This window comes from Melozone crissalis, unplaced genomic scaffold (assembly GCF_028551555.1).
Source record: "Melozone crissalis strain CALT ecotype California unplaced genomic scaffold, PUWL_Pcris_2 ptg000045l_1, whole genome shotgun sequence".
NCBI lineage: Eukaryota > Metazoa > Chordata > Aves > Passeriformes > Passerellidae > Melozone > Melozone crissalis.
The window spans coordinates 4,263,365-4,290,314 of NW_026535823.1; the positions used below are offsets into that span (position 1 = coordinate 4,263,365).

The following is a 26,950-nucleotide window of genomic DNA, read 5'->3' on the forward strand; positions in this document are numbered from 1 at the left end:
TGGAGGTGGGAGTTTGTTGAGGAGCAGCCCCAAAACTCCTGCTTGATGATTGCTGCGTTGAGTTTGGGTTGGAACTGCCCTCCGGCCTGCTTCTGGGGCACTTTTTCTGGGCACTTTTTCCATTTCTGCTCTTGGAGATTCAGCAGGACAGGAGGGAATGCCAGCTGTGCTCTGCTGTCAGGTGTGTGGGACCCCAATTCTGTGCTGGGTGCTGAGGAGGGGGTGACAGCCTCCTTTCCCCTTACACACCATGTTCTGTAGGTTCCTGCAAGGATGGCAGCCTTCTTTCCCCTTACACACCATGTTCTGTAGGTTCCTGCAAGGATGACAGCCTCCTTTCCCCTCCCAGACCATCTTCAGTAGGTTCCTGCAAGGGCTGAAGGTGAGGGAGAGGCTCACACAGGATTCAGCCAAGCCAAGGTTGGAACTGCCCCATGGAAATGCAGAACTCCAGGTTTTGGCTGCAGGGAGAGCAAGATGTTCCTCACCTGAATGGTGTCCTTGAACCCAACCATCCTCTTGGCTTGGGTGTGTGTGGGCTCTGGAGTGGTGGGGTGGCTCAGGCTTTTTCTGGAGTCCCACCTGTGCCAGAGGGGTGACCAGCAGGGTTGGTGATGGGGAGGGAGCTGAAATCCTGGATGATTTAAATCCTGGCATCCCCTGTGCCCCGCAGCTCACAAGAGTGATATTGAGCAGATAATTTTGAATGGTGCTGTGGGTGTGGGAGCTTGGTTAGGAAATCACTGTCTGAAGCTTCTTGCTGCCTGCTCAGGTGGGTGCTGCTCCTTCCCTCTGCACCCCCATCATCATGAGAGGCTGAGAGAGCAGCCTCAGTGGACTGGTGTAAAAGTTTAATGGAGCTTAAAGCCTTGGAGGTCAGGCTCTTGAGTCTGAGCTTGTTTCAGCTCTGGATCTGGGAAGGAGGAGAGGCTTCCTGCATGCATTACCTCAAGGACAGTCAACCCCACGCTGATGGGAGAGGCTGTTGTGGAGATGGGTTAGGAGACAGGAGTGAAAGAAGACACCAGAGATGCGTGAGGGTGGGTGGAGGGCCCTGTGTGGTGAGTGTAGCTCTGTGTGAGATGTTTATCCTTGGCAGTGGGGAAGCTGCCCATGACATGGACAAAGTTTTTCTGGCTCCTGCTGTGCCAGATGCCCTGTGCAGCCCCAAACCCAGGAGGTGCAGGTGCTGGCATGCAGCAGGACCTGGGTGGCTCAGCCAACTCCTGTGGGAGATGCTCCAGGCTGGGGAGGGTGGTTGGGATGTGGGACACAGCGAGTTCTGTGGCATTGTTTTGTTGCTCCATGGCCAGCCAGGTTCAGAGGCACTGATGCAGGAGGACGTGAAGTGATGGATCTGGCTGCTAAGGCAGAGCCCCAAATCCCAACAATTTCTGTGGCATCGTTTTGTTGCTCCATGGCCAGCCAGGTCCCTGCAATGATGCAGGAGGACGTGAAGTGATGGATCTGGCTGCTAAAGCAGAGCCCCAAACCCCAGCTCTGCTGGGATGGCCCATCCCCATCCTCCAGAGGAAGTGCACTTTCCCTGCCAATAATGTCTTTATGCTATTTCCAACCACATAACAAAACATCCCAGGAACTCCCTGAATCCTTGGCTTTTAAAGTAAGTATACCCCCACCTTGAACTGATTTATTTTTGCCTGTTTTGGCACTTCTGTCTCCAAGCATCAGCCGTGATCCTTCCCTCCCCAGCCTGATGCTTGCAGAGCACCATTCTCAGGCTCATTTTGGGGTGATGCTTTGCAGGTCTCCTTCGTCAGCCAAGGACGTGTATCAGGCACATTGTGGGTGAGAGGTGCTGATGAAACAACACCCAAATCTCTGCCTTTCCCTTCAGTTCCCTTGTGCCAGAAAAGTGCAGCAAAAGTCAACCAACGACGCATCTTGCCGAAGCTGCATTTTTTTCCATGAGGATTAGTGGTTCAAGAGCGGGGATTTTCAAACTGACAAGCCCTTGGCAGAGAAATAATTACAGGCTTTTTTATCCTTTTGTATTTCCTAAGTAGTTCTAAATAACTTTTTCCCTTGAGGCATTTTTTTAAGTCTAAAATACGGGGGGGGGGGTGGAAAAATGTGAAATTTCCTTAGTGTCCTTGAAAATATGCAAGATGTTAGTGGAGGCTGTTTAAGTTTCAGCTATAAGGTTTTCTGCGTGAGTTTTTTGCTTCAACCACGTCCAACCAACCAAAGTTTCTTGGCTGGTGATGCTCCAGAAATGGATCTTAGGAATTGGAGATGGAGGGGAGATGGATGTAATCACTCCTTGGCCATCTCAGGAATGCGCGTTTTGCCTCTCCAGTGTATTCCCCAGGGTTCCTTACCCCACTCCTTGCTGCAAGAGGAGATTTCTGGGGCTGGTGGAGAGGGTTTTCCTTGTCAGTGTCTATTATTTGATTCCTCCAAGGTGCTGTGTGTCCCTCTGGAGAGCCATCATCCTTTCCTCAGCATCCTGCAGCATTTCCTGGGGCTCACCCAGCCCTGTCCTCTGCTGGCTCCTCTCCTTGCCTGTACCTCCATCCTGAATGCTTTTCCCACTCTTTTTAATTTAAAAAACAGAGAGAGTGATGTGAAAAAAACCTCCTGGGGGCAGCTCCAAGACACAGATGAGTTTGTGCCTTTTATCCCTGGGAAAATCCTCCTCCTGTGAGTTTCCACGGAAGCCCTTAGCATGGCACCCTAATTTTCTGAGCACCCCTGTGCTGCACCGTGTTTTGCCATGCCTGGAGCTCTTTTTACCCCTGTTCTTTCGCCCCTCTTGGAAGAGCCCTCTGGAGGGTGCTGTCCCAAATCCCAGCTGTTCCATGTATCCAGGTATCCATTCTTCCCTAATCACTAAGCCCTGCTTGTGATGCAAGGGGGGATCTGGGAGGACTCCCTGGTGTTTGCAATATCACAGGGCAGTGCTGGGGCTGCCTTATTGCCTCTGCTGTCAGGGCAGTGCCTGGTTGCTCCCCTGGGATTGCTGCTGCAATATTCCTGCCGTGGGCAGGCTGCTGTTAATAACAGCATTGCTCTACCTTGGCTTTATTAAGTGGGGGAAGGCTCCTTCCCCTCCACCCCAGGCACGGCAGGGTTTGGCCTTTGGGGTGAGAGAGAAGGAGGAGAGGGGGGAGTGTTTGGAGTGATTAGAGATGCTTGCTGCAGAGTGGGGAATTGCCCAGAAGGGTGATATCCTGGTGAGGACCCTCTGCAAACCCCGCTGTGGGCTCTGCCTGACCCACCCCACTGCTCCCAGCCCTTCATCTCCCATGTGATTGGGGTGTTCAGGGAGTGGGGTGGTGAATGCCTTGCTTCCCCTGTTCCCCCTTCTGCTGACGACCCTTTTAGGGCACTGAAATTCTGGTTGGGCTGGTGAGGAGGCCACAGGGCAGCTCACAAAACCCTTTGTGCCCTGCAGATATGGCAGGGGAATACGTGGTGCCAGGAGGGGACCTGCCTGTCCTGTCTCTGTGCCGCCACAGCCACCATTTCTCAGGGGAAGGGTTTTTTGTTGTTTTTTTTTTTCTCAGCTTCCCCCATCCAGACGCTGCGAATCCCACTAAAACTTTTGACTGGAGCAGGGATTACGTGCTCAGGTTTCAGCCCTTGTCTGCAAGTGGTGTAAACTTTCTGCTGGAGCTCAAGTGACATTTTGTGGGAGATAGGAGAGTATTAAGTGTTGGTCCTTGCAGATAAAAATAGCCACTGGCCCAATGACATTTTCTGTCATCTCATCTTTGCTGCGTTGCCTCCACGCTGGTGCTTCCAACCTGGGCTGGGCTTTTCTCCTCATCAGCTGCTGGGACACCCTGAGCATCCTCACCTGGCCAGCACAGGGCTGGGCACTGCCTGTGGGGCTGAGGCCACACTCAGATAGGAGCAGCAGCTCCTGGTTTTGTGTTCCTGAGGGCTGGAAGGAAACACCAAACCCAGGATCCCTCTTCCAGTGGGATCCGAGTCCACATTGCTCATTGCTGCAAACCTCAGTGCTCGGGTGGGAGCTCCCCTGTTTCAGGAGTCCCCATTGATATTTGCTGCCCTGAGAGGTGCAGGATGTCTCTGCTTCAGCCCAAGCAGCTGAAGAACAAGTCTGGGCTCTTCACTGTTGGGTCTTGAGGTTGTTTATTAATTCTTATCTATAAAATTTTCTCTCTGCCCAGCTGAGATCCGCTCAGCAGGGCAGCCACAGGCACTCTGTGTTGTCCTTTTATACTACAAACTATGTATAACATATTTACACTAAATTCCCAATACCTATCACCTATGTTAGACAGTGCACTTCCAGTCTAAACCAATCCCAAAGTGCCAACATCACAGCAGAAAATGGAGAACAAGAAGAAGAAGAAGAAAGGCTGGACACACCCAGATTCCTCCATCTTGTCCCCATAACCCCCATTCCAAAAATCCTAAAATCTACATTTTCACCCTGTGATCATTTTGTTATTACACCATTCAAACCTGTGTGACTTTCAGGTCCTCATACAAAGCTGGTAACTTGCTCCAAGGGTCAAAATCAGACCTCCAGGTGCTCTGGGCAGCATGCCAGGGTCTCTGAGCCCCCTGGTGGGGTCCTTGGCAACTCTGGACACCCGGAGGGATGCGCTGAGTTCTGACACCCATGTGCTCGCTCACACGTGGCTGCCTGAGTGTTTTTCCCGTTGCTGTGTTGCTGAGCTGATGTTTTTATGCCGAGGTTCCAGCCGGGGCTGGCCGGGGGCCCTGCAGCAGCATCGGCAGCGCTGCCTCTGGCTGCTCCAGCACTGCGGGGCCAGGGCAGGCCATGGGAGAGCAGGAGGAGGAGGAGGAGGAGGGAGTGGCAGGGTCTGGCTTGCTGCTGAGCTGTGACCAGATCTGCTCTCAGATAGACCCTGATCAGACCCTGCTGGCCTGCACCTTCCTTTGGAGCAGCATCCATGTGCTCCACCTCCAAAACCAGCTCTCTGTGGCTGGGAGGGTGGCAGCAGGGACAGATTCTCCTGTGGAGCCTCTCCTCCTCATGGCTGGGCCAGGAAGTCCCCTGGTGTTGGACTGGGCATCCTTTGAGGGTGCTTTCATTCCATCTGCTTGTTCTTCTGAGTGAGGATCCTCTGATCATTCACCTCAAGGATGACTTCATGGGGAGAGCTGCACAGTCAGGCTGGCTTCAATGCAAATTTTTTAATTGCAGCCCTTAAATACCTTTCTGGAACAAGTGAAAGGATTTAGGAGCAACATCCTCTCCACATTCCCATTGCTCCCTGGTTCAAGGCCCACGTGCTCCTGGGGTTTTCATCATCCTGCCTGGTGTCCTCCATCAGCTGGAGCATCTTTCCCTGCAGGAGTGAGGAGCAATGTCCCCTCATGTGTCTGGAGCCCAACCAACGCGGTGGCACTTGGCCACTTACAGCAGTGGGCGATTGCTGAGCCCCTGCCAGGAATTCCTCAGTGGGATTGGGAAGGCTGTGGGCTGTTAAATTTGTCCTGCAGTGTGTGACCCCCGGGCAGAGCCCGCTGTGTTTTGTAACGGGTCATACGATGCTGGCGGCGGCGCCTCAAGGTCAGGGCTGAGCTTGGGGCCACAGGGGCAGCTCCTGCCTTCTGTGCCTCTCCTGGGCTCAGCTCCCTCCTGGGGCAAAGCCTCTGTGCCCTCAGGAGCTCAGGCTTGGATATGGAGGCTGTTTTCCCCTCTCATCTGGTGAGGCTGCAGCCCTTGCTGGGTTCTGTGCCTCTGCTCTCTTCTGGGGCAAAGCCTGCAGCACCTTGGCGGCTGAGGATGCTTTCTCCCGCATGGAGAGGCTGCAGCCCACATCTCAGGATGTGATCCTGGGATACAAACCCTGCTTATAACTCGTGTGCCCCCAACATGCTGTCCCACAGCTGCAAATCCTCAGCCAGAGCTTGGCCAGGTGCAGCTCTGTTCCCTGAGAGTTCTGCAGCACCATGCCAAGGACAGAACCTTCCAGGGCACTTACAGACAATGTTCCCTCCTTCTCCTTGCCTTAAAACATGTCCCAGTAAGGAATTTATCTTATATTCCTGCAGCTGAGGGAACTGCTGAGCAGAGAAGGGTCTGGCAGAGGTGAGGAGTGCAGGGTCTGTGTAGTGATGAATAATCAGTGATGCTCCTGCCTGCCCTGTCCCATGGCTTTCAACCCCTCACAGGAAAAGCACATAAATCCCAATGGGAAGAGCCTCCCATGGTCTATTAAAATATAATATAATATAATATAATATAATATAATATAATATAATATAATATAATACAATATAACACAATATAACACAATATAATTATATGAATATAAAATTATAAATACAAATACATATATAAATATAAATGTTTGAGGCCCATCATTCCCATATCAAAGAATTACTGTTAGGACAGGCTGTTAAATAAGAATTAAATGTTTCAAATATTAATGGGCAATTGGTCCTCACCAATTCTCTTGCTACACAAACGTTTCATTTATGCTTTGGACCCAGGCTGGGATGTGCTGAGAGATGCTCAGGCTGCAGCCTGCACACGGGGGTTAACGTGGTGCTCTCTCCTGCCAGAAAATAATAAAAGCCAGGGACTGTCTAGGGATTGAGCATGAAGGATTAGGAAGAGGATATGCATGGGCCTGTCTGCAGCTGGTTGAAGTCTAGTGCAGAGGGGTGAGCCTGGAAATCATTGTTTTCTGATGGCTCTGAGGGGGCCAGCATGGAAACGGATGGCTTCTAAAACCTGGGGGTCTCCAGGCAGGGAGTGGATCTCCTGTCCCTGAGAGACATCTGTGTGCTCAGGAGGGAGAAAGCACTGTGGTGTGCATGTCTCTGCCTCTGCTTTCCAGGTGTTGCAGTTGTTCAGTGTGAGTGGAGGATGCTGAGCTCAAGGGATGTTATTTTGGTGTCAGTGGAATGTGTTGGGCTCTGGGGAGCAGGGTTTGGGGGTTTTCTGTATGTAAATGGAGCTTGCTGGGATCTGGGAGCAGAGTTTTGGTGTAAGTGGATGATGCTGGGCTCCAGGGATGCTGGGTTTTCAGTGTGATCAGAGAATGCCGTGCTCTGGGGAGCAGGTTTTTTTGGTGTGAATAGACTTTGTTGGACTCCAGGAACTGGGATTTTGGTGTGAGCGGAGGATGCTGAGCTCCAGGGACCAAAGTTTTCCCCCTTGCTATCAGATCCATGGATTCTGCTGGAATCCTGGCTTCATCCACAGCATTTCCTGTGACCTTTTGGCTTTTGGAGCTGCAAGTCTCAAAGTGAGGGAGTTGAATGAAGTCCTTGCCTAGAGAGGAAGAAGCCAGAAGATGCTGGGGTCTCGTGTTTGTTTGTCTTTGATGCTGTTCCCTGAAATGATCCCCTGAGCTGGCTCAGCCCTTCAGCTTAGAGGGAGCATGAAGATTTCCCATGAAGATTTCCCATCAGGTTTCTTTCTTTCTTCTTCATTTCTTCGTGAAGATTTCCCATGAAGATTTCCCATCAGGTTTCTTTCTTTCTTCTTCATTTCTTCATGGAGATGATTTCCCAGCATCAGGTGTCCACCGCCATTAAGGGTTTACCTCTGCAACCACCACGCTCCTGGAAGGTGCCTGCTGAGATGGAGGCATCAGAACCCCCCAGGGCAAGTCAGGCCTTTATGGCCCTCACCCAAGACAAGCACTGGCTGCTTTTGTGGCAACTATTAATTGCTTCCTGAATTTAAAAAGCATAAGCAAAGTCTCTTTCAGGGGAAGGAGTTACCTGGCACGAAAATGCTTTGCCATTAATGCCTGGCTGACCCTGACCATGATGTGAGGACCAGAAGAGCTTTCAAAGAATTTACCAGAAACCATTTTCAGGGGAGGCTGTGTGTTGTAAATGCTGAAGTAATGGGATGGAGGGAATTGGGTTAGATCATAGTTTGCAGAAACCAGGCACGGTTCCCCACCGAGGGCCTTGAGCTCATCAGAGCAGAGAGGGGAGGCCCCCACGTGTCCTCAGCCACTGAGGAGGGAGTTTACAACCTGGAAAATGGGATTATCCGAGGGTTTGTTTCACGTGTGACACTGGGGAGAAAAACGGGGTGTGTTGTAAAGCCACAGGGGTTCCTGCAGGAGCAGCCCTGGATGGTGCTGGGCCGAGGATGCCTGAGGCTGTCAGCACCATTGCAGCAGCACTGGGGTGCCTTGCAGCTTTTTGTGAGAGTGTCTTGGGGGATCCTGTGCCTCTGCTGAGCTCAGCCCAGCTCGGGGGGATGCTCCACAAAGATATTTAACTGTTAGAGCAAGGGAGCCTATTTGGTGTATACTGCATCTCTCCTCTTCTGCTGTCCTGGAGATGTTTGCAGGTATCTGGGGGGCCCCAGCCCCTCCTTGCTGGCTCCCCAGCTCGGGGATGGGGCTGCTGAGCTGTTTCACAGGGAGCTGCTGGCACATGGGACTGTTTGCTGCCTCTCCCCTCCAGCAAAGCCTTTCATTTCCTTGCCCCCTCCTCTGCTTTGCTCTTCCCCACCGGAGGGATGGGGCCGGGCCAGCTTTAGGGATGCCGATGGTTTGGGGCATTTTTTTAGCTCTGCAAACAGTGTTAAACGGCTCTCATTTGAAAGGGCAGGTGTGGGGAAGGAGCTGTTTGGCCTGTAGCAAAAAAAGAAAAAAAAAACCAAACCCAAGTATTTCCCAAATCCAATATCTATGCAATGAGGGCACTGTGGTGGGAATTGCACATCCTTCCGTGGGGCAGAGCTTGCAGGGAAGGCAGACAGAGACCAGGCAGCCTCCAGCCCTAATAATAGCCTTGCTGGCTGCCTGGGGCAAGGCACTGGGGCTTGAAAGAGCAAATCCAGTGGCTGATATTTGGTCCATCAGCTGTGGAATTGGCTGGCACACTGAGAGGTCGGTGGAGTTTTCAGGATGCCAGCGCTCAGCACTGGGGAAGGTGTGAGTCTAAACCAGCACTAAACCAGCACTGGGGTGTGTGGTGCTGCACTTCACTCTCTCCAGCAGAAGGACAGAGTTCAAAGGGCTTCTGGCCTTCCTGGAACAGGGAATGGTGGGATCCACCCCGGAGCTTTTTCTGCTCTTACCCAGAAGAGTCCCACCCCAGCCGGGAAGCGCCGTGTTCAGCTGGGCGTGGAGGCGGGAATGGAAAACTCTGTGTGAGAGGGCTGTGCTCCACTTCTCCTGCTGCTCTTCCTTGTGAGGTTGTGTTTGATCTGGGTCTGAGCTTGGGCTTTGTCTTTATTCTTCATTTAAAAGGGAGGGGAAAGGAAATTCAGGAGGCCCCAGCAAGATGGGCCTGGAGCAGGGTGGCCCTGCCTGCACTCAGCAGGCTTTGGTGTCCAATTTTCTGTCTTGCTGTGTTAAATGGACCTGGGAACTCGTTGCAAAGCCAAGATTGCAGAGGCAAACGCCCCGTGGCCAGATTGCAGGGTCTTGCTTAACCCAGCTCTCCCCCACAGCTCTCCTGTGGGGTCCCAGCTTCACCTTTTCACCACTGAGGAGCTCCCCAGGATGGCAGGGATGGCCCTGGGGACTGGGTTTTCTTTTGTGGGCAGGTTTAAATCAGCCTCCAAAGCATAGATACCGAGTTAGAGGTGGGAACTCCCTTGTGATGCTTTTTTGGAAAGCAGTTCCTCCCTTTCTTCCTCTCAGGTGGTGGCTGGGAGGTGGTTTGGAGGTGGTTTGGTGGTGGTTTGGTGGTGGTTTGGTGGTGGTTTGGAGGTGGTTTGGTTTCCATGCTGGCGCTCTTGACGTTGCCACCCCAGGAGCAGCCCACCAAGGTGTCCTTTAGGCTTCAGAGGTCACACTCTGTGGAAATCAGTGTTAGTTATCAGTGTTATCAGTGGAAATCAGCAAGGAGGGTCTGTCAGCAGTTGGTTCCCTACCTGAGGGCTCAGTGTGGCTTTGATTTTGTCCCTGCTCAGGTGATTTTCCTCCTTCCCCAAGGTTTTCACAGTGACTGAGGCTCCCTTTTCCTTTGTGGCCTCAAGTGGTGATGCCACCCCTGTGGCTCAGCTTGGTGTGGGTCCTTCCCCACCTCTGCATCCCACAGGGCACAGAGGAGTCACCTGGGTTGGGGAGGTGCTGTAGAATCAAGGCAGGGTGGCCTGGTGTGCCACGTCCATCACTGTGTCCCGCCACCCAGTGAGTCACAGAATCACAGAATTTCTATGTTGGAAGAGACCTTTAAGATCATCCCACCCCTGCCTGGCTTGGGGATCACCATTCCTGGAGGCAGAGAGTGCCAGGTGTGGATTTTATTCTGGGAACAGGGACAGAGAAATACAACATCCATGTTTGCAAGCCGCTGGAGACATCTGTGGAGGAGGAGGAGGTGTGGAGGTGCTTGGCATGCAGCTTTGGAGGGGTGGGGTGAATTCTGGGGGCTTGGGGTTCCCTTTGCACTGATGCTGCTGGGAGGGGCTGGCTTTTTGTGGTGTTTTCCGTGGCTTGGCTCAGCAGTGGAAGGTGAAGGGTTCCCCTGGCTGTCAGCAGGGCTGTGCAGGCAGCACATGGGAAGGGAAGGGAAGGAGAGCAGGATAACGCCCCAGCCTCAGGCCCTGGCCATTTCTGGATGAGTAGGTCATCTGGGTGTGGGAGGGGAGCTGGTGTCCAAGCCAGCCCAGAGAGGCTGGGATTGGGTGTATGTGTGATTTGGGGGAAAGTGAGAAGGGATTTCTTAGGCGAGAGGAATGCAAGTTTCCTCCTTCACATATGCCTCCTGTTCTTCCAGTTTGCAACAAAAGTCATCAAATTGCCCAAGACCTGGCAGCAGGGACAGCCTGAGAGCAGCCCACAAATCATGGAAAAGCTTCTCCCCTCCTCCCTGCCTGCCTCCAAGCATCAGGAACCACTTCAGTTCCCCTCTGAAGGAGCAGTGAAACTCCTGCCCCTTCCCTGCACAGCGCAGAGTCCCTGCATGCTGAAGCACTGCTCCTGCTGGGTTAGAATTTGGGCTTTTCCTTGAGCTGGTTGTGCTTTTACACCCTCCAAATGCTGCAGGGGAGGGCTGGAGGGTTCAGACGCCCAGGGTGACAGCAGCTGCTTGGAGGGGACACAGTGACATGACTGGTGTCACCTTCCTTGTCACCAGTGACAGTGACCCAGGTCCTGGTTGGTCTGCCTGCATTATCAGGCACTCCCAGGGATGCCCAGCTGAGCATTTTGGTGCTGTAGGCTCCAGCTGAGAGGCAGAGGAGCAGTTGTGTCTCAGGATGAAGGGGGTTTTTAATGGGCCCAGCCCTTTCCTGCATCTCTGCATCTCTGGGATGGGCAAAGTCCCTCGTGCCATGGGAATGGAGAGATGGAGACTTGCTGGAGGAATACTTCATGAAATGTTCTTTGTGTGTCCTGGGACAGCCAGAGCAGTGTGAGAGAGGCTGCCACCCTCCATCCCCTCCACCCTCCCAACTGTGAGTGTTTGCGTTGTCCCTGGTTTTGCTCCCACGTGGTTTGCGCCAGGAGGAGCAGGTCCGTGAGGATCCCTGGAAGAAAAGCACTCTGCTTACCTCATTCCGGTCATCTGAGTAATTACAGGGTTTTCTAACAAGAAAACAGTTCCATCCATTTCACTATTAATGTAGCCAGGACTGGAATCACCGAGGTGTGCCACCCTCAGGGTGCACCATGTGTCCCATCAGTCATGGCCAGATGTCACAGGCAGATTTGGGGAATTTGGGGACAGAGGGGACAAGGGGACCTTCAGCCTCACAGGGAACACAGTGGGGTATGTGGCACATCCTGCTGGCCAGGAGAGACTGAGCACTGAGAGCTGGAGCTCTGCAGAGGAGGAGGAGAGGAATTGCTCCCATGTCCAGCTGGGGTGTGGGGGCTCTCCTTTTGCAGCACTGACTGCTGTCCCCCTGCCTTGCCCACCTGGGGGAAGGTGACAGCTCTGCCACCTCTCCCCTTGCCATGTGTGCCCAGTCCACCTGGGGGCCAGGAGGGGAGGTGTCTGAGCAGTGTGTGAGAGGGGAAACAGCTCCAGGTTTGAAGCCAGGTTTCATTCAGTGGTTCTACTCAGGACGTTATTTTATTATTTTATTATTTTATTATTTTTTCCTACAAGAAAAGCCCAGCAGGATGCTGTACCACCATGGGCTGCTGCTCCTTCTCCCACTGCCTGGTGAAGCCATGCAGCCAAGGGCTGCCTCCCCTTGTGCTCCCACACCGAGCCTCTTTCTGCTTCCCTGCTCCCGCCTTCCTCCTCCTCCTCCTCCTCCTGCAGCATCTGCTCCGGATGTTTTTTCCCTCAACTGCAGAAGCTGCATTTTTCCAGGCCGAATTTCCTTTGTTATTATTTTTTTTTTAATCTCTCCAGGGTCCCCTTCAGATTGCTTTGCTCCCTTCCATCCTCTCCAGTTTATTATCTTCTACGAATGTTATTAACATGGTAATTAGTCCCTAATTGCAGTTGCCAATGAAGATGTCAGATAGGGCTGATGCTACCCCTGATCCTTCACAGTATAACCCTGATGCTTCACTGTTTTTTCCTGAGTCCCCGATTCCTCTGTGCCTTCCCTGAATTCCCTGATTCCTCTGTGCCTCTCCCAGCACCTTTTGGGTTGGTTTCACGTGTGTGAGTGACATTGCTCCCCTAGCAAAGACCCAGCCCAGGGTGCTTTATAAACCCACCAGGGCCGTGCTGGTGATGGGTGCAGCGCTGAAAGACGCTTCCTAGCTGCTCCCAAGGCTTTGTCCCAAAGGCAGGGCCATGACTGGCTCTCCATGACAGCTCCCTTGGGAGGCAGAAGGGGAAAAGGATTTTGGAAAGTCGAAGGCTGGCATTTGCCATCCCGCCCATTCACTCACCCCTCTGGCTGCTGGGGCACTGTGCAAAGGTCTCCCGTGGCTATAAATAGGCAGAGAGGTAGGCCAGGAGATGGGGAGATGGGATGGGGACAGGCAGGGAGCCAGCCCAGCCGGCATCTGGAGCTCTCACCGCCTTCGTGCGCACGGGAGCCGCGGTTTGTCCCGGCCCCAGGTTTGCCCCCTCAGAGCCCATTTTGGAACCCAAAACCCCGTGGTTGCCTGCTGGAGGTGCTGCAGGGAGCTGGGGCTGCCCTGTGGCGAGGTGTCCCCCTGGCCCTGCTGCGGGACACGGAGCCACGTGCTCGGAATAGCTCCGTGCAGACGTGGCCTGCGGAGATGAAATGCGGCTCTTGACCGATTGCGAATAAATCAGGGTCAGGAGCTTGAGTGCTGGCCAAGAAACCCAAAGGGATAAAATACAGCCTCTCTACAGACTGTTAGCAAACAGCACGTGGGCTGGGATCTGCTGGATAAATTTATGCGCTGTGAATTGTTCACCCAGCTGTAGTGGAGGGAGGGATGGATGGACCCACGGAGAACTGATAACCATATGTGGTGGACATGCCTTTGGTGCTGACCTTTAGAGGGTTCAGCAGGGCTGGGAGGTGCCATGGTGACGTCCTCTGAGGGATGCCACCAGCAGGGAACGGGGCACACGTGTTGCTTGGTGCGAGGGAGGGGGATTCAGGCTGCCTCTGCTCCAGGAGACAGGCTGGCAAAACAAATTACTGCTCCTGACCTTGGTTTGCCCATCGTGTCATTTGGCGTGGATTGAGGGTAAATAGCAAGATTTTTGCCTCTGTGTTGTCGTTTCCAAGCTGGAGGGGCTTGGCCAGCCTGAGAGCTCCCATTCCTGGTGCAAGCCATGGAGATCAGTTTAAAATGGGAGGTGGTATCAGGGGAAAAGTGGAAAGATGGGGGCACAGAGCTCCACCACCCTCTGTCACCCATTTCAGGTGAAATGCTGGGAGGTGACAGCACTGGGGGCTGCTTCCTCTCTCTGGCCCTGAGTTCCTTGTAGCCACAAAGGGGAACATTGGCGTCATGTTGGGATGAAGCAGCCTGGTGGCAGAACCAGCTCTGGGCAGGCTGACTCGATGAGACGTTGGGCTCAAACCAGAGAGATGGGCCTGGCCCCAAAACACAGAGCCAAGCAGCCTCATGCTTGTCCAAGCTGCAGAGGAGCATGAGTGGTTTGTGGCTGGTCCCTCCTTTCTCTAAGCAGGCATCTGCTTCCCACCCTCCACCCCGGGGTGCTGGATGTGTGCATGCTGTCATAGATGGGACTGGCTCATATTTGTGCGTCAGCATCTTACACATCCCCAGCCCAGCCTGCTGGGGTGACCTGACCCCCCGTGGGTACCCTGGCCTGGTATGGGGGGCCCTGCTCTGTCTTCTTGTCTGATTTTACCCCAGAGCTTCAGTGGGAAACTCACCCAGCTGTGATTCAGAGAAATGTGGAGAAAAACGTATCCCTGTTTTGGGGCAAAAAGCATTTCTCCCTGATGCTGGGTTAGTCCTGCACTCCAGGGCTGGCTGGGCAATCTGCCTGCCCTGGGCTGCAGGGGATGTGGAGGGGAATGTGAGCTTTCCCTGCTTTCTGGGATTTGCAGCATTGTTTTGAGGGTGGCATGTGGGGAAAGAGGATTTTCCAAAGCTGGGCATCCCTGGCAGCCTGGCAATCCTCACTGGGATGGACCAGTGGCTGGGTGTGCCCAGAGTGTCTCCTGCACCGTGTCCCACCTCCACGGCCCATCCGTCAGCTCATCCATCACCCCCTGCGCCTTTGCCTCGGGCTGTGACTTTTGACACAGGCAGGACACATTTAACAGTGTGCTCTGAACGCTTTGCAAGTGGCCACCGGTGGGCTGGGGGCTTGGGGCTGTGTCACAGCTCCTGCTGGGGTGGCACCGGGGCTGGCATTGCCATCCCTGTCCCCGTGGCAGCTGGCAGAAGGTGGGACTCACCGAAAGCAAATGCGAGGGTGAAGGATCCTTGCCGTGGCTGTGCAATCTGGTCATCTCCTTTGTTCTCTTCACATTTGTTTAGGCTTTGTCCGGGCAAAACCCAGCAAGGTTTTAAGGCTGTTTTTCCTTCCTCCCCGTGGCAGTTGTAGATTTTCACAAAACCTTTGAAGGAAGTCTCAGATAAAACCCAGAGCAGTGAAATCAGGGTGGTGAAATGTGATGAGGTAGCTTGGGTTGGATGTGCCTGTTGCCTTTGGTGGGGCAGCTTAGAAAAGCTCAGCTCTGCGTGGGCAAACCCTAAAGATGTTGTGGGGGTTCCAGTCATTGGTTTTTCTGGGTCTGGATTGAAGGCACTTGAGGCAGTAATTCATTTTTGACTCAGGTGTTTATTATTTCCTACCAGTAAAAGAGTCTCACTACTGTGAGTTGGGCAGCTTTTCATTAGAAGGCACAAAATGGCCAACAGTCTCTTGTTACAAGGTCTTTTAAGACTAAACTATCCCATTAAGAACTGACACCTGGATTATTTTCTCTTTTAACCCAACAAGTGATCCCACAGAGCCCACAATGGGGACTTTTCTGCCCAATTACAAAATGCCACCCAAACCCATGGAGAAGAAGCATAAAGAAGAAACCCAGGACAACACCCTGTGCCCTCCATCTGCTTCCATCCACAACATACTAAAAACCCCAAACCCTGAATTTCTCACCATGTGATGCACCTACACTGCTCTCTATAATCTATTTCACACTTTTGTGGATTCTAGGAAAACTAGAATTCTAGACTAGGAAACTTTCTCCATGAATGAGGGTCAAAGTCAGTGCTTCCATGGGGGTCAGGGCACCCCAGAGCATGCAGAGAAATATTCCCTGTGTGCCCTGGGTTTCCACAGGACATTTTGAGGGAAAATCTTTATTTTTAATTTTTTTTTCATTTAAAGGATGTGATTTGGCAACAACCTATCAGTTGGCCAGGTCTAACCTCCTACCTGGACCCATTTCTGGCTGCTGGGGGTGGAATTTGTGGCATTGCCACTCTGGCAGTGGGTTCCCATCCCCGTGGCTGTGGGAGAGCCTTCTCCTGAAGGCTTTGGGATATCTTCTGCGAGGGGTTCGCAGCTAATTGTTACAACCAATATTTGTTTTGCAAATGCAATTGGAGGGAGAGAGGGATTGAGAGTGCCAGAAATTCAATTGACCTGTAAGAACAGATACGGTGTGAAGGGAATCCTTCCCCTGCCAAGCAAATATTTAGAAAGGAGAAGCAATAAAATGAATAAGCAACAAAGTAATATCCTGCCTCCACGGCCGAGGGAGGCTGCTGGGAAGGGCTGCCGCCCCTGATGCTGCGATAACCCTGAGCAGACGAGTGGCAGGAACCTGTTTCCTAGAGAAAGCATGTTTGCTTTTGCCGTCTAATTCATCAAAAGCTCATCCTGCTGCCTTGGCAGCGCTGGGACCTGTCTCAGGTAGCCTGGCAAGCTGGGCACTGTGGCCCTGCAGCTCTGACTGTGGCATTACCCAGTGATGGCACAGGGGACAGGGGTGTCTCTGCACCCTTGGCTCCTCTTGTAGGGGTCTCTGCTCTTTGCTCAGCCTTCTCTGGTGATCAGAACACACTGGGAGGGTCGTGGGTGCTGTGGGATGTGAGGGGTGTGGGGGAAAGAGCGTCAATAGTTCTTGCCTGGAATGACATTCTGGTGCCTCAGCACTCCTTGGTGTGAAAATCTAAGGGGAAAAAAAAGAAAATACATGGGTTTTTTAGATCAAAAAGCTCCAGAAAAACGTTTTGGGTCAGGAGTGGTGAGATGGCATCCAGCCAGGGATTTGGCTGGATAGAGCAAAGCACCCGAGTTCCTCTTTGCCAGATGGCTCAGCATCCCTGGGCACAGCCCTGCAGTGTGACTGGAACTTAGGCTCGTGGCTGGATTTAAAAATCTCTGTGTAAAGCTAAGATTTTTTCAGAAAAAAATACCTCATGCGCACATATATGTATATACACACACACACATATATATGGGTATAAAATAGAGCAAGTAGAACAAAGGAAAATAATTTTATGGGGATGCTCTTAACCGCATCCAATGCTGAGCATCTTCAGGCCACTTTGGAGCCTTTTGAGCATCTTCCCCCAGTGATGGATATTGACCCTCCTGACTGGTGTCAGGATCTGAGAAGCCTTGTCATTTACTGGCATCAGTCAGAGCCTTTTCTGGGGGCTACTGCAATCACCTTGAAATGCATTCACTCGACAGAAATCAAAGAGAGGTTTGGATTTGCACTGGTGGATTGCTGAGTTTTCAAGAGAACATTAGCTAAAAATGTTAACTTGCTCAGAATGAAGAGGAAAAAGCTCTAGAGAAGCTCAAGCAAATTTTGAAGTCTTAATAGTCAAATTTTCCTAAGGTTTTATCAATCTTATTGTAAGACTGAGCCCCTCTAGGATACTCTGAACCTCCCAGAAGCTGATGCTCAGGCCCATGAAGGGCAGAGCTCTGATTTTCCACACGTGAGATGTCATTTGGGAGCCGATCTCTTGCAGGGATCACAGAGGATGATCTGCTGGACTGGCTCTGCCTCTGCATCCACAGACCACCGATGGCATGAAATGCCCCCGTGTACCCTCATCTCTTATCTCATCCCTGTCTCCAGTGCCACGAGGCTGCAAAACACACCCCAAACATTTGTTTCTCCCAAAAGCACACACCAGGAGAGAGCAGCAACATGAGCTCAGCGGCGCGACGAGGGGGGAGAGAAAAAAGATGGCTTAAATTTAATGTCTTTTCAGACGAGTATTTCCATTCATTCCAGAGCATATTCCTCTGGCATTTCCAGCACGCTTGTTTAGCTGAGCAGTTAAACTTCATGGAAACACATGTTATAGTGCTCTCTAGTGCACGGAGCTATGTATGAAGGATGATTCTTCTGAGATATCTCCATGCGAGCGCAGATTTTGCTCCGGAGCAGCCCCTTAGCCACAGCAGCAGCTGCTTCCCATTGTGGAGATGCTGCTGAGGGAGGGGGAAAAAAAAAACCCCAACAAACCCATCCCAACAACTTGACAACACACGCAGATGATATTTATGCGAAACCCTGCGCGAGGGTGAGGGAAATCAAAGATAAGGCAAGAAATAAGCGGGGCGGGCGAGCGCTATCTCCCTGCCCGGCGCGCTCCTGCCGATCTCTGTTTGCCGAGCTGCTCCGAAGCAGCTGCTCCCTGTGTCCGAGTGGGTTTGCTCTGTTTAGCTTTTATACAGCCCAGCGATTTTTATGGCCACCGGAGCGCCGGGAAGCTCCACAGGATATTGGCCGCCTCCTAATGAGAATTTGCCGCGTCGGCACGTCGGGCGCAAACAGCCCCGGTTGAATGCGGAACGCCTGGGAAACGGCTGCTCCTGCAGCCCCATCCCTGGATGCTCCCAGAGCCCTTGGGGGGAACGTGGGGTTGCTGTTTAATAAAGGGAAAGGCAAGCCTTGATTGTAGCCTAGGAGACTGGAGAGCAGCCGAGGCTCCCGGCTGGGCCCTGCGCACCCGCACTGGCCTCGGTGGGGATGCTCCAGGAGAGCCTCGCAAGGCCAGGGCAGCCCTTGGGGATTATTTGGGATTTGGGGGGTCCTAAGGTGAGATTGGACTTGAGGGTCCAGGCAGGTATTGAACTCAGTCCCCTGGATTTGCCTGATCCCTTTTGAACCTGTTGGTAGAAAGGTGAAGGTGAATTTGTGGTCCTGCAAGGGAGCTGGGCCTGGAAAGGACTGGAATTCTTCTCAGTCTTTCTTCTGCTTGGAGCAGGACTCACTTGCATGTGGATCAGGTTGTTCAGGGCTGGAACCAGTAAAGAATTGGCTGTGCCCAAGGAATGAGATTTCTGTTTAATCAGAATGCTCTATCTTTCCTTTGCTGTTTTGTTTTATTTTGTTTTGTTTTGTTTTTGTAGCTCTCTGTTTGAAAATCTGAATGGAAAATAGAAAGGTTTAATTTGGGTTTGTGTCTGTATTAATTTTCCATCACAGGAGGTTTATAAAACAAAATCAGAAACAAATATAATGACTTGCAAGAGGAGTACATTAATCTGGAGCAGAATGAAAATAACTCCTTCTCCCCACGGTGGTACAGCACGTCAAAAAACCAGCGTGTGTGTAAAATCCCCAAGGGGGTAGGAAAGCCAGCCTGCAGGAGGTTTCAGCCAGGACATCTTTTTCTTGGAAAACAAACAAACAAACAAAAAAGAATAGTTTTCAAGATCTTCACATTTTTACCCACAAAATGAATGGCACGAGCAGCGTTTCCTTCTCTCCTGGCTATTCCTGCCCCGCTCACAAAGCCAGCCAAATCGGGGTGGTGGCGGCAGCAATGGCACATCCTCTTGCTCCTGGTGACTTTGCTTTTCCATCATTTGCCTCTCCATTAATCTCAGTACAAACAAAGGCTCTGAAGAGACAAGCTGAAAAGCTCCTGGGGGTACGTTTAAATCAGTCCTTTCTAATAATGTCTGTCGACCTCTCTGTGGAAGCACTGCTCCCCAAGGAAAGGACACGGAGCTGCGGCAGCGTGCTGAAATATGGTGGGGTGTAATTAATTCTGACCTCTGGCTCCCGCTCACTCACTCTCAATATTAAATTTGACTAGTGATATTGTGGTTTTTCAATTATCCTTGTTTTCTTGGGGGCATGGCGGGGTGGGGGGGGGTCGCTGCTCAAAATTCAGCTTGGTGGGAGATGCATTGCTTGGATGCAGGGCTGCCGGGCTGTGGGCTGGATGGGAGTGATCCTTGGGTCGGCTTCACTGGGATGGCATTTGGGCCTGGACGTGGTGTTGTGTGCGCCTCTCCCCCTCCTACCTGTGCCTCTGGCTCTTCGTCAGTGCTGGGGTGCTGTCTGATGCTACATGTTGTTATTGAGAATGGGGGGACACAAAAAGAACAGATCTTCAGGGAAATGGGGAGGAAAATCAGCATTTTGGTGTTGGCCTTCTGGCCTTGCTCAGGAGATCACTTTCTGGCCACTCCTGCCATCAAGCACAGGATATTTATCAGGCTCCTGGCGGGGGGACAGAGCCATCAGCTGCTGTAGGACCTTGTTGGTGAAAGTCTTATTAGTGTGTCCTTGATGAGAAACGGAGCAACACAGAGCAGCCTTGGGAGATGTGCACTTGCTCCACCTTTTACTTGGACACAGGGCGGGCTGCTGGTGTGTTTTGGCAGCAGCTGCTCACTGGGAAGGCTTCGTTTGCCTGTTTACTTAACCCCATCATTGTAGCAGTGCCCCTGCCGTGGTCTCTGGAGGGTCCAGGAGGTGTTAAGTGACCACTTCTGGACCCCATCCAGGAGTCAGGGGCGAAGGTGCCCTTTCCTGGGAAAGCTCAGATGGTTCCCATGTAGCAGAAGGAGGGTTGAACAGCCCAGCATCAGCCCCCTCTCCTCTGCTGCTCCCCCTTTCCTCTCTGCCAGCAGCCCCCCGATGTGTCCCTCATCACTGGACCAGGCCCTGGGGGGGACATGGGACCTGCTCAGGTGCTTATTACAGAGCAGGAGCCATAGACTCCATAATTTAACCTCTTCAAAGCCTCTGGGTCCCTGGATGGGGCTGCCCCCTCCTCCACACCCAATATTGGCTCTGCCTTTGGGAGCAAGCTGTGCTTACTGGCATCCTCTGCCATGATGGGCTCTCCGAGAATGCATGGCACAGTGGGATGAACCCCTGGGTTAGCACCCTGAGAGAGCTGGGTTAGGTGAAGAAAGGGCAAAAATAGGACTCTCAGGCTTCTCCTCCCTTCCTTGCTCTCTGGCCTCTCGGAGCATTCAGCCCCACCAGCCAAGTGAATCAGTGATTCACCCCTGGTGAATCTGCCAGAGGCCAAATCTTGGCTTTTTGGGCTCCCTGTTCCCTCTTGGCAGCAGCAGCTCAGCTGAACCCCGGGGAGAACTTGCACCCCAGGGCCATGGAGGCGAGCTCACATCAGCCCCTGGGGTGAAATAAGCCCATTTCAGCTCGGTTGCCATGTCCCCTCAAAGTGTTGGAAGATGCATTCAGGCAGCAGGAATGAGAAGGGCTTGAGCTGGGGGGGTGGGGGGGGGGAGGGAGGAGAAGGGAAATTAAAGGAGAGGAAAAAAAAAAAAAGGAAAACGCCACTTGCTGCAGAGCGAGCGAATTCTCCAATAAACCCGAATCTGCTGAGAATACATTTTACAAACATGCAGCGAAGTTGGCTGCTTTTGTTTGGGCGTTTGTTAAGCATTAACTAAAGAATGCCATGGTCCAGCCTGCTCGGTGTGAAACCTAATTCTCCCCCTTTCTGGAGCCATGGCATGGAGTGCTCAATTTTTTTCTCTCTGTAGGACTGCAGCCTTCTGGTACTCCAGCCAAAAAACACTCATATTTTAGCAAGCTTAGCCCCGGCCCCGTTGCCAGGCAGTAAAGCGAACACTTGTCCGCCTTGGGGGGGAGGGAGCTGGGAGACAGGGAAGGGTCAGGAGAAGAGCCCCGGGGAAAACATCCCTCCCCTGTCCCACCAGAGAGCTCCCTGAGGGCTTGGGGTGCACAGGGAGGGAAGTGAGGGCGGCTGTGGGTGCTTTCCCCCATCGGCTTGGGAGCCTGGAGGCGCAGTGTGGGTTTGGAGGTGATCCTCGGTGGGGAGTTGCCCACTGGATTGTGCTCCCCAATTGTGCCCGGGATGTGCCCAGCCTGCTCTCCACAGTGCTGAGATGGACTCAGCTCCTTCTGAGTCACTCCTGTGGTGTCAGCATCCCTCCTGCCAGGGCCAAGGATCCATGGTTGCAGCTGGGGGATGCCCTCACTGCCACCATCCCCTTACTGCTTGGCCATGGGCCATGCCCTCTGCCCCTCCTTTGGCTCCGTGAGCAGGGACAGGGTGATGTGAGCCCACCATCAGCAGGGCAGTGGCTTATTCCCAAGCCAGGGGTGCAGGGTTGACAGCAAAGTGGCATTTCTCCATTCTCCCTTCAAGGACCCGGTGATGATGCCCTCTCTTCTAGTGAGTGGCAGTGGGTGAGGAGGTGACCAAGTGCCAACACAACTCGATCCAGAGTCCTCACTCCCTGTGGCTCATTGCTGGTGCTCACTGCCAGCCTCCTCCTGCACCCTTGGCTCATCCCCACGCCAGGATCATAGCCCTGGTGGCATTCATGGCTCTGAATGCCAGGCTGTTGGAAACAAGGGCAAGGACCATTGAAGGTGAGGGTGTTGGAGGCTGATGGCACTTGGAGGATAAGAGCATTTGCAGAGTAAAAAAATTTCGGGGAGAAGGCATTTGGGTCAAGGGTCCAGGCCAGGCTGGAGCTCCCAGCACCTCCTGATGGATTGGTCAATGCCAGTTTAGTATTTCCATGTGGGTCTGTGCCCTTCAGCACAGAAAACTTAAAATTCTCAGCATCCAGGATTCCATCAGGCCAGGACCTGCTCAGGTGTGATCACAACATGGGGTGAGTGGGGCAGGTGTGTTGGAAAACCCAAAACTCACAGTGTGGGGTGAGTGGGGCAGGTGTGTTAGAAAACCCAAAACTCACAATGTGGGGTGAGTGGGGCAGGTGTGTTGGAAAACCCAAAACTCACAACGAGGGGTGAGCGGGGCAGGTGTGTTGGAAAACCCAAAAGTCACAATGTGGGGTGAGTGAGTGGGGCAGGTGTGTTGGAAAGCCCAAAACTCACAGTGTGGGGTGAGTGGGGCAGGTGTGTTGGAGAACCCAACATCCCTGTGGATGGTGCCAATGCAGGGTCACCCAGGGGCTGCCCCTGCCCCTCTCACCCCATCCCTGGGGCAGGCAGGGAGGGAAGCAGAGCTCCCCTTCCCTGCAGCCCCAACCCTGGGCTCGGCTCGGCCATTGAGATTTGTCCGTCACGATTCAATATCGGCGTCCCCGCCCCGGGAGGCTCCGCGGGGCCGCCTTTGTATGCGGGGCACGCAGACAGACAGACAGCAGCCGGGAAGCGCCCGTCAATCACGGCCCCTTTCAGCCTGTCACCCCCTCAGGAACGGGGAAAGAGGCGCTGGTGGCTCTGCTGGCACCAGGGCTGTGCCCCGAACATAGGGAGGGAATGCAGGATGAGCATCCCAGAGCTGGCTTTGGCCCTGTGTCGGCATTTTTTAGGGTTTTGGTGATGCTGCGTGGATGGGAAACCCCAAAGGAGAGGTCTGGGATGCTTGGTTGGGAAGGAGGAATGGGCATGGAGAAGTGGGGCTGCATCCTGGGGGAAATACCAGAAATGTTGCGCTTTTGGAAATGCCCGAATATTTTGCTTCAAGATTTTCTTGAAAGCCACCGCCAGCCCCTTTTGGCTTCAAAACTACAGCTTGTCATTTCAAAAGAGACCTAAACTTAAAAAAAAAAAAAACCAACCCAAAAACCACAACCTCCAAGAATAGGCATATTTTTGAGATCAGACACAAAAGGCTGTGTGTGGTGATAAAAATTGCTCACATCACTGTCTTTTTGTTCCAGTTCGTCCTAAGTTGAGCGTGTTGGTTTTATTTACAAATACTCACTGTCAGTGCTTCAGTGAGGTGTTTACTGAGCTGCTGGTGATGCTGCGTGGATGGGAAACCCCAAAGGAGAGGTCTGGGATGCTTGGTTGGGAAGGAGGAATGGGCATGGAGAAGTGGTGCAGCATCCTGGGGGATATGCCTAATGCCACCAGAAATGTGGCACTTTTGGAAATGCCCAAATATTTTACTTCAAGATTTTCTTGAAAGCCACCGCCAGCCCCTTTTGGCTTCAAAACTGCAGCTTGTCATTTCAAAAGAGACCTAAACTTAAAAAAAAAAAAACAAAAACAAAAACAAAAGGCTGTGTGGGGTGATAAAAATTGCTCACATCACTGTCTTTTTGTTCCAGTTCATCCTAAGTTGGGCGTGTTGGGTTTTATTTACAAGTACTCACTGTCAGTGCTTGAGGGAGGTGTTTGCTGAGCTCCTGGTTCTCCACCAGGCATCCCAGTCTCCCTGTCCAGTGCCCTGGCCAGCTTCCCACCTGGCTAAACAAACCCAGTGTTGCCAGTCAGGCCTGACTTAACTTTGGAACCACAGGAAAAAAAACCTACTGAGTACTAAAGCACCCTTTGGGCTTGGAAGCATCCACTGCTGGTGTGCTGCTGCTGTGCCTGGTTGGCAGAGGTTTTTGTGTCTCCAATAAGTGCCTGGGAAACAAATTTTGGGCACATTTATTCCTGGAGATTAGCTGGCAGTAGTGTAATATCTTGTCAATATTTTATTGCTGAGAGCAGTTGGTAATCCCAACAGGTAGGGCTTAAACATCATTTAAACAGGATGAGAATGTGTTGCCAGACGAATACAAATAGCTTCCCCTTTGACATAAAAGAGACATAATTAAAGATGAAGTGACTGCAGAAATATTAATGCAAGCCAGTGTATGTTTGAGGTGGAACAAGAAATAAATGACCCTTCAGAAGGGATGCTTTCAAGGGAATGCACATCCCTCTCTTCACAGGGATGTTGGAAATACATCTTAGGGGCAAGCAGTTGTAGGTAAATTTGGGGAATTAAAGCTGAATGTAGAAATCTAAAAGCTACTGATGGCAATTATGAACTCCCTAACCTTTTTATTCGATGATTTCCCCGTTTCTGTGGTGTTTTATAAAAGCTTTATAACACCCCTTTCCTATTTCTGTGGGAATGTCATGTTTTGCTGAGGGTGCCCAGGATTTGGCTGGCATGGGGAGAGTGTTACACCAGACCCTCGTGCTTGCCAACACTGCTTGGGGAAAACCTGGGAGGAAGAAAGCACTTTTTCAAACAATCCCCATTTTTCTGGTGGTTTTCCCGTGAAGGTTTTGCATTTATCTGGTCCTCTGCTTCTCAGAATGGGGCTGATTCAGCACATTTCCTATCTGGGTTTCTGTAACAGCCAAAAAAAAAAAAAGACGACGGGGTTGAAAGCTCGGAGGTAACCTCTGCAGGATGTGTGCTGACTTTTGACTTCTCTTTCTGGGCCAAAGTCACCAAGACAGGGGAATAATAATGTCCAGTTCCCACAGATATTTCGGACAAGGCTGGGTAAGCAGTGGGGTTTTTTTTTTTCTATGTGATGTCCAAGCCAAGAACTCAAATGTCTGGGTGTGGCAAAGAGGTTCTGGTTTGATACCTTCAAACATCTCTGTGGCTCATCCCATTTACTGGAAATATCTGTGCCTGAGGGTGATTCCAGGTGCCTGCAAGTCTTCTGAAGCCAACACTGATGCTGCCGCCTCTGCTCTTCCCACCTCCATTTTTCCCAGCTGTAAATCATTGATCATTCTCAGTAGGGACATTTAAACTGGGAGAAAGAAAAGCTCTGTTCCAACCTAAAGTGTTATTGCTGTTGTTATTATTATTGGCTTTTAAGTCTGGAGCCAGAGTCTTGAAACCTGGGAACAGTTTAATTAGGGATGCCTCAAACCCTGTCACATCAATGTCGAGGAACAAGCTGAGCTTTTCCTTTTCCTTTTGACACGTCAGGTCTTCAGTCTGGCACTGGCCTTAACCCCAGATTTGCTGTCTCAGAGATTTTTATGATATATTAGACATTCATGATGTGTTTCTGATTTCTATTGTATTTTTATGCTATGATCTTTATTATGAAATTCCTGATTTTTATGATATATTAGACATTCCTGATGTGTTTATGATTTTTATGATATTTTTATACTATGATATTTATTATTAAATTCCTGATTTTTATGATACATTAGACACTCCTGATGTGCTTCTGATTTTTATGCCATGATCTTTATTATGAAATTCCTGATTTTTATCATACATTAGACACTCCTGTGTGTCCATTCCTGTGCAAGTGAGGATGGGGCCAGAGGGATGGGGTGGTTTGTGGGTGAGGGAGGGTGGGTATACTTTCTGCAGGTGCTTGTGGAGAGGCCCAGATGAGCTCCCTGATCCCACTGCTGTCTCCAGCATCTCCTTGGGTCTTGGCATGAGTTGGAGGGAGGTGACAGTGGGGAGTTGGTTTGATAGAACTTGTGTGGAGCTGGTGCTGTCTTGTGCTGGTGGTACCTGGGCTGTTTGGTTTAATAACTTTGTTTTTTGGGCGTCGGGTTCTTCATCGCTTGCCCGCTTTTATGGTAACCACCTGGTGATCCCCAAAACTGCTAAAGTTGACCCAAAAGCAGCACCTCCCATTGGCACTGGATGACTGTGCTGCACTGAGAGCACGTCCCTGTCACTGCAGAGTGCCAGCAGCGCTGTCCCCAGCCCCTCAATGCACCAAGGGAGTGACACAGATCCATCTCCCTGTTGTGATGTTGTGAGGTCCCCAGGGATGAGGTGAGAGATGAGAATTGACTCCAAATTCTCAGAAGGCTGATTTATTATTATATTATATTATATTCTAAAACTATACTAAAGAAAGAGAGAGGGTACATCAGAAAGCTAGAAAGGACTGAATAATAAAAACCTGCGACTGACCAGAGAGTCCGACGCAGCTGGACTGGGATTGGTCATTAATTAAAAGCAATTCACATGGAACCAATCAAAGGTGCACCTGTTGGTAAACAATCTCTGTAAGACCACGTCTGGATGGGCTGTTTGGGTCCACTCTGGACCACTGACAGTAGAGTCCATAGTCTGTGGGCTATTGACCCCAGCCCACATGGTCTCATGGGCAAAATATCAGAAGCGCTCTTCTCCACATGGTAACGTTCTCTCTTTATTCCAAGAGACACATCAGATGGACAGACACATGGAAAAAGAGGGAGTTCCCCAATACAACAAACCTCCAGAGCACATTCCAAGCAATCAGATAATTATTGTTCACATTTCTTTTCTGAGGATTCTCAGGCAAAAAATCCCGGCGAAGGGATTTGTCATAAAACACCACAGTGACAGTCTCCCTGCTGTGGCTGCCCTGTCCCTTGTCCCATCACCCGCAGGGTGTGACAGCGGGCTGGCTGTGGCAAAGAGGTTGTCCTTTGACACTTTCAGATGTGTCTTTTGGTCTGGGTGTGGCAAAGAGGTTGTGTGTGACGGTGGTCACAGGGGTCTCAGGTTGAGGGAAGAGATGAGGATTTGACTCTATATTTCAGAAGGCTTGATTTATTATTTTATAATATATATTACATTAAAACTACACTAAAAGAATAGAAGAAAAGGTTTCATCTCAGAAGGCTAGCTAAGCTAAGAATAGAAAAGAATGAATCAACAAAGGTCTGTGGCTTGGACAGAGAGAGAGCCAGCTGACTGTGATTGGCCATTAATTCCAATCATCCACG

General features: G+C 51.5%; 1 protein-coding gene across 2 annotated transcripts in view; it reads left to right on the forward strand.

The window, feature by feature from the left end:
• The window catches only part of LMX1A (LIM homeobox transcription factor 1 alpha), a 43,595-nt gene that overhangs the window by 9,069 nt on the left and 7,576 nt on the right, over window positions 1-26,950 (forward strand). The window lies entirely within an intron of this gene.